We start from the raw sequence: 8,142 nt of genomic DNA, 5'->3' as shown, positions 1-8,142 counted from the left end.
ATAGGTAGCGGGACCTCTCCATAGTGCCCACCATGTTGCACTACCATCTTTTTGCTGTAGCCCAGATCAGAAAAAACAAACATTGGCTAAAGAGGGGGCCTTTGGGGTTTTTCAGAAATTTTGCAGCCACAGTAGATTCTCTACATGCTTAAAAGGGGAGGGTGAATTGAGTGGTATTCAGATGGTTGCAAGCCTGCAAACTGCTCCTTTGAATTAAGACAATCAGGGCTTCAAGATTTCCCCCTACACGCTACATCTGTCTAAGAACTGAGTCTGCCTCTCTCTGGATAGCCTTTTGTTTATTGGTGCAGGGTACACCTCTCATTTCAAGCATATTGCTTCCTGTTAGTATAAAGTTGACAGTAAAAGAGATGACAACAGGAATGTGTTTCACTTTTCTGGTGTAACTGTGGCGCATGCTGACTTGTACCCCACTCCACAATGATGACCCTAGGAAACTATGATCTAGAATCTGATCTCTGGATAATGCTTTATCCTGGCTTATGATTCAAAAAAGCATATTTGTATCAGAGGAAAGATAGGCAAGGAATAACAGGCAAAAACATCCTCGGTTATTTTGTGTTGGACCACTGGACCGTCGTGTTCGAAGGGATTTGGTTCAGTGCTCTCTTTTTTGCTTTTCCCAGATATTTCTCTAATAGGATAAGAAGCCAAAAACAATAGATATGGAATATGAGTTCTGAAAAAAGCATGTCAAGTTTACTGAAAACAATTTAAATACATCAGGTGCCTTTTCCAGTACTTCAAGTTACTCTTAAGAGACAAATATGTTTTTGTTTTTTTGCCTCAGCAAGCAGTCTGCCCCTCTGGTCAGGGATGAAAATAACCTGTGGGAATGGTCCATGGAGCATCTTTGCTCCTCTTTGTGTCACATATGTGCAGACATTAAGGCAGAAAACGAGTCCCTGTTAAAGTGTGCTACACCCATAATGGATTTCCTGTCTATCGCCATAATGTGTCATTGCACATCATGCTTTATTTACAGAGACCTTTATTGGCTAGACCCAGAAGTCCCCCAACCTGAATGACCACATGTTTCATTTGTCCCAGCTCTACAGGATCTACAGTATATAGCATAGATATTAGTAAATATAGCATAGATAAATTGTGCTTGTTTGATTAGATTTAAGCACAAAAATTAGCTTAAGCAAGGTTAAAGTTATGTAACTATCATTGGCAGCCAGCTTGAAAAGGGAACAGCAGTCTTCCAACTTCCAACATTTTATTGACCCATCCAACCACCCTGACCATGTCCGTATTTGAATGTTGTGACTCTATAACTACATTTCTTCCTGCTTTGGCTCTGTCATAATTACTTTGCTGATGAGAGGGTATTGTCATAATAAAACGTAACTATATGTGTTCTGTTAAGCAGCCCGCACCAGCGATCTATAGGGACATTTTTCATGAGAGTATAATCTCTTGTTTTCACTTGGCAGATGAGCAAAGGCATTTAGGGTTTTTGTAGTAGTTGAATGTGTGACTGCCCCACTGTAAAGTAACTGGGTGGAGGCTTTGGAAAATAATTTGTATGAAACTGTAGTTGAGGTGTACTGAGTAGGAAACATCTCTAATAATGTCAAGTATTTATGAAATATTGTGCCTCTGACACTGTGTACATACAGCATGTGCAGTGCATTACCATCAACTTCCGTGTGTCTAGAGGAGGCGTTCAGGCACAGCACTGAGTTTTGGGTTGCAAACATTTATTCAACACTCATACCCCAATACATAATCACTGCAGTTACATGGTAACAGAAAAAAATAGCATGTAGATAGTAAGTCAACTCTGACAATCCTGATAGGGTAAAGCCCATCTAATAACACAATTAACAATGATGCAGAGAACAAGTTGTTGAGTGAGATAGATTTGTAAAAGATAATTGAGAATGTTCCATAACATATTACTGCAATGATATGATGTACACTGCTAATCATGGCATTACTAGGCACAAAATATGTACATTTCATGTCATTCTCTGACGGAAATAGTAGTATTGCGTTATAAAATATAAATCTGCAACTGATTTGGGTTTAAATTGAATTACATAATATTCATCTACAGTACACTGCACTCTAATACAATATTGTATTAGCTCAGTTGTCCCATACTGTGTCCATAGCAGGAATGTTTTATTCAAGGCAAGTAGTCAAATACTACAGCAGACATGTACCTCATACATTCCGCCCATCAGCATGCATTTGTTTTGATAGCCTTCAAAAAATAAAATAGAATAAAATGCAGTCTGCGTTCTATTTTAAAACCAGTTCCTTTTCCATTTGTGGAGCGGTCTTTTCCGCAAGTTTGATTTGTAAAACAGCCCTGTAAACCTGATCCTTTGGAGACCACAAGCAGTTGTGCATGAGTGTGCACTTTAACTTTATTATGTAGGTCAATGTGTTATTTCTTGAAGTTTTCTTAACTACTTAGTTACTTTATGGTGACAATGGAATGAACACTGGTTACCAGTACTGGTTTCTCTGTGATTCTTTCAAAGGCGCTCTGTGCCTCTGAGAAAGTTTGTAGTTATCAAATAGGTTGTGACTGCTCAACTTTTCTGCTCTAGTGCTGCCTGCGGAGGGTGTTGATAAGCTATACAAAAAGACCAGCATTTTCAGTCCTGTTATTGTCAAAGCTTTCTTATGCCAGATCTACCCTGGCGATTGTCAGGCTTCATAAAATAAATGCTTCTTTCATCCGTGTATCAGGATGTGGCAAAGCATATGAAATGGCAATATTGAAAGTACTCCCCAAGGAGAACGATTCCTGACATGCCAAAGTTGTTTGCTCCAAAGCGCTCAGGGGGGTAAAATATTGGCTTCGTACTGGACCTGTGCTTAGGTTGCAGTAATTACTATACATATATTCATACATTGCTTTGTATTGGGAGGCAGGCTATATGCTTTGAGTCACAGACTCATTGGATGGCGCTCAGCACTGTAGCCAGTTGGCTCAGGTTGCATAGGAAATTAGCATTCTGTCTTATAAAGCCTTTTAGTATGAAGTATGCACCCAAATACACCCTAGATCTCCTGAACTGAAGAAGGTGTGTGCACACACACTCACATGTGCGTGCACAGTTGCCTGAAAAGAGGAAAGGTTCCAGACTTTGATGTTGATTTAAGATATACTTTGATGGATATTGTAATGCATTAAAAAAAATGAAATTCTTCAAAACATATAGAATAGATACAGCATGTGCTAATGTCAGCATGACAACCCACTACCTCTCTAAAATCCTCAAACTAAGGCAATTGTAATATTATTAATCCTCGCTATCTGTTGAAATATTCTATTCCAGTTGCGTCATGTCCTTTTATTAACAGGAAAAAGACCGCCCACAGTGTTCACATTTCGCAATAGTGTAGCCTATAATTCAGTTTATTTACCTGAATTCTTCACTTGGAGGAAGACTGCCTGGGGTGATGCTTCCCGTACAAAGTGAGATCCCAAGGTTTTTGGCCTGATTATTACATATGCATACCAGTTTTACAGTAAACAATTAGGTCACACGGTCTGATAGATCAAGCTTACTTAATCTAATACTAATGTTATGGTGTCAAATATATGACCTCATAGTTTCTGCTTATAAAGTCAGCATCTTCACAAAGAAACAAAATTGATATCAATAAATATGGTTGATTTTAGTCACACCTAACAAAAATGAAATATAAATACTGACTAGTTGACCCATTTAGTCTAGGCTGTACTGCAGTAAGCACTGTTCTCTTATTATATTCTAGATTCTCAGTGATCAAAAATCTTTGATCCCTGAACCCTAAAAGACTTAGACAGTTAAAAGATCATTACATGAATTCATAATTACATGAATGCTAAAAAAAAACACCACGAAAAGCATGGTCTCTAGTACTTGGCATATTGTACAGACAGGTGATTACATATAATGTATATATATTAAAAAAGAGTTGAGTACAATAGAATATAGCAGGAATTAAAAAAAAAAAAATCCCACTGCTGTATGTGTGTTTCTAACGCAGTGGCACTCATTGGTGTGCCCCATAAAGTTATGCTTTGCAATTAGGGGTCTGCCATAATTGGAGGTTGAACCATGTCTTGCACCTTTTTCACATGCCCAGAGAGGGTAAGCTTGTGCACATGAAAATAGGTTAGCCTCCTTGATCAAATTAGTCACTGCATAATTAAGTCACAATGTTCCACATCACTCAGAACCAACACAAAGAAAAACGCCAAAGCCACACAGTTGGAATGCAGGGTTTACATGACCTCTGATATGAGTAGGCATAGATATTCCTGGCACGCACCTCTTCACAAAAGAAAACCAGGGAAAGAATCCCAGCTGCTTTTGCTTGAGGACCACTGGGTACTGGGTACAAAACCAGGCAACCAATAAAAATGAATGCCAAAAAAAGGACGGAAAAAGGGGGAAAATGTGGAGAATGAGGAAAAATAGCCATTGATATGTTGCGCCAGACTGGGAGAAAAGTAGCATTGTCTTGATCTTTTTGTTTGCAACAGCAGGGGTAGGTTTTGAGTGAGAACTCAGGCGTATCACGTGCTTTACTTCAACCAGTGAAAGAGCAGAGAGAAGGCCAAAACTCAGTCTGAGAGACTGTTAAAGTCTTTGAAGTCGAATAAAGCCACCTCATCGATCACTGATTCAAAAGCCTTTTTTCCTTCTTTCACCCTTTATTTCTTTTCACTCTTGGGAAGCTTTTGTTTATTGTACAAATGAACCTGTTATAAAGCTACCTCACTTCCCTTAAAAAAAAAAGTCCAAACACAAATTCTCAGATAGACTGGATTATATAGATTTGGATTTTTCATGTTAGGGTATGACATGTCATCACCATGATTTATACAAACCCTGACATTAATGACCCCTACAGAAATATGCCTATTGTACAGTATAAAACTATTATCATTTTGGGCAGATCTGACTTTGCATCACAACTTTTGACACCTCCAGTTGCCATCCTAATTTCCTTAACATTACAGTGTACAGTGGATTGAGGATGGTGGCTTGACTTTGAAAATGCATTTGCTTAACTTGTAATAAAGGTGTATTAAAAATGTTTTGTTTAGATTTGCAATGTTTCAATAAATAAAACGGACTTGCAAGATAAGGAAATTGCTTTTCAGTCTAAAAATCCAACTCTCTTGAACCTGAAGTTTAGAAAGATTTGTAAGTCAAATTGTAAAAATCTCAGACAGATCTTTTACACCCAAGTATTTAACATATTCTAATTTTACATTTGTGAGCCAAGCCTTCTTTTATATTTTTAGCAACAAGGAAACAATTAAGTGTTCTGACGACATTAAAAATAGGCTCAACACGGAAAGATATTAGTTCTAAAAGAGGGTTTGACAATTAGACTTTTACATGAGTGTTTTAATAATGTGTTAAACAATTTAAACAGTCCTATGATAATGGAGCCCAGATGCACTAGTGCAGGAGCATTACAAGCTGTTGGGAGGTCATCTAAGAAATATACTGTAACTGCACTTGTATCTTTTGCTGCTGACATTGATATCCCATGACAAACATCCAGGTGAAGAATATCACCTGAATACACTCAGAGAAAGTTACCTTTGAAATCTTCTTGTGAAAATTGTGATGGCCAAATTAGGGCAATTATTCAGAATTCATAGAACCATCGCTGCATTTGTAACTCTTATTTTTGCTTGGGAATTTATGTTCCCTGCAACATCATGGCTTCTGCCTCAGGGTCACAAGATGTCTCATTAATTGCAAAGAACCTTGCAGCCACCAGCTAACAGGATTGGGAGTCCATGGAGTTGTTATCAGTGCTTCTTCTGACCTAGTATGACAGCCTGCTTGAGTGGCACATGGCGTTAGTCACTCAGGTCTTGTGAATGTGATGGGCTCTCTAAGAGCGGCTCAGATCAGAATTCATTTACAATACTTTTAAAGCCTCGGCCTCCTTCTGTATAAAGATGAAATTAAGTGAAGATGAAGACATCCTAAAAATAATTAGTCAGAGACCCACTTAAAATGGACATGTACCATTATGGATAAATCAAGTGATGCAAACATTATGTGCCACTTGTGTGCTCACAAGTTCTTTCAAAAGTGCATTGTAGGTGACAGATGTTGGCATATCAACACAGAAGAGTGTTTAGTTTAATGTTTTATGATAAATGCAACCATATGCATCATAAGTTATTATTTGGTTTTATATATATATATATATATATAAGAATAAAAATTAAAGGCCTATCCATGAGCTCTCAAAAATAATTTGTAAATGCGCTACAATAATCACCTAGTTTAGTACCATCATTAATATCTGTTAATTGAAAAATAACACACACAAAAAAACAAACACTGGTGTTACATAGAAGATGATGATGTTATGTTTTTTTAGTTAACAAAAGTTAAAAAACAAAGAAAGAAACAACCCTAGTAAGAGAGAGAATAACCTGAAGAAGATTAAACAAATAAGAGTTAAATGCTGTGCTAAAGGCATCATACCCAGTTAGAGCTCTCAGATCATTGCTGAAGGGCTGGACTACCGGTTCTCATGGACTGAAGGAAAATTCATTCATTTTACCATTCAAAGGAAGGACAGGAATACTGGGCCATGATCTAATACTTTCCATACTTCCTTTTTTAAAATACTCTCACAGGGCCGCCGTCGAAGATTTTACCGTTTTTAGAACGGCAAAAGTGACACCTGAAATGTACAATAAGCCAATCGGAAGTATGGCTTAAATTAATTTGCAGTGGCTTTGCCTTCAGGAACCATTCCTTAGCCCTTTGCTGATGACCTCGACTGGGTTGTTCACAGTTAATTGCTTAAGTCATGTTTTGGTAAACCTGAACCCCTAATCGTTCTTGCTCACTCTGTCTTGCTCTCTATTTCCACCCCTCCCCTCTGTTTCTATTTCTCCTGCTTGTGGCTTCTTGCTCTCTTTCACTCTCTTCCCCTCTTCAGTGTTACTGCAGTTTTTGTGAGTGCTCCCCCACCCTCCCACATTTCCGCTGGTGCAAGTTGTGGGAGAGCTCAGCCAAGGGTCACTGGTGTACTCTTGCTACCTCTGTCCATGTGCACCTCTTTTACTCTCTTCATCTTTTGCCGCAATCATGCTCATAGATCTGCGATTTCACCCTCAATCACCAGCAGCTATGCTACCAAGGGCGCACACTGTCCTCCTTCTTGTGCAACATGTCATACATGGGACTCTTGATCATAATTAGAACAGAATGATACCAATATCCAATCTTCTCAAATCTTCATAAGGAACCACATCAAATGTTTAAAGTGAAAACCAATAAAGTAATGGTTATAGAACTCAAAGACCAAAGTAGGATTATATTTTCATGGGAAAACCCTTTAGGTGAGAACTTTTAAGAACGTTGGTGTCAATTCATCCTCAGAGACACCAGGTGCTGTTATAATTTGTTTGGACAGGGGAAAAAAGAGTCCCACAAAAAAAAAAATCAATCATGAACATGCTGTCGTTTCAAGTTTTAAAGTAGCTATTGATATTTAACTGAGAAAAAAAAAACATAAATACATATATATCTGTTATTTCAGGTTGAGAGATAGTAGACTAGTGGAAATCTTAAATATCCTATTAAGTTAAAGAATACTTGGAAGAGAAAGTCATTGTTAAGTTGAAAAATGGAAATTTTGTATAAACTTTGTTATATACTAATATAAACTTGAGTAATGACAGATTTTTACGTATGTTAGAGGAAAGACCTCACTCACATGGGAAATGTTTTGGTTTAGCAAAAAAAGGCTTTCCGAAAAGATGCCACTTTGAGACTCGGAATAAACACTGTCTGTCACTGTAGATTATGTTTGATTTAGTCCAGTCTGTTGCCAGTTGGCTGGGTTTCACCAAATGGGTAAATACAAAGAAATCTGGAAAGTTTAGGCCACTAAGAGATGTTTAAAAAGGTCAATTTCATGTACTTTTCCAAGACTGACAATTTACCTGAGGCTATCACAGTTGTTCTTATGCTCTAAATATCAACCAACTGGTACATCAAACAAAATGCTTACGGAGAAGGAGAGGGAAATTAAGTTTCCTTTCCTTTGAAAATTCGAAAGGTTCCGTTTCCATAACTGATTGCTTAAAAGTCATGTCATTGGACAATTGGCATACTC

Source organism: Brachyistius frenatus, unplaced genomic scaffold, assembly GCF_029030835.1.
Source record: "Brachyistius frenatus isolate BFR_SWC_R1_liver_20210118 unplaced genomic scaffold, ASM2903083v1 Contig_41, whole genome shotgun sequence".
In the NCBI taxonomy this organism is placed as follows: Eukaryota; Metazoa; Chordata; class Actinopteri; family Embiotocidae; genus Brachyistius; species Brachyistius frenatus.
Note: the sequence above shows the minus strand (reverse complement) of the source record.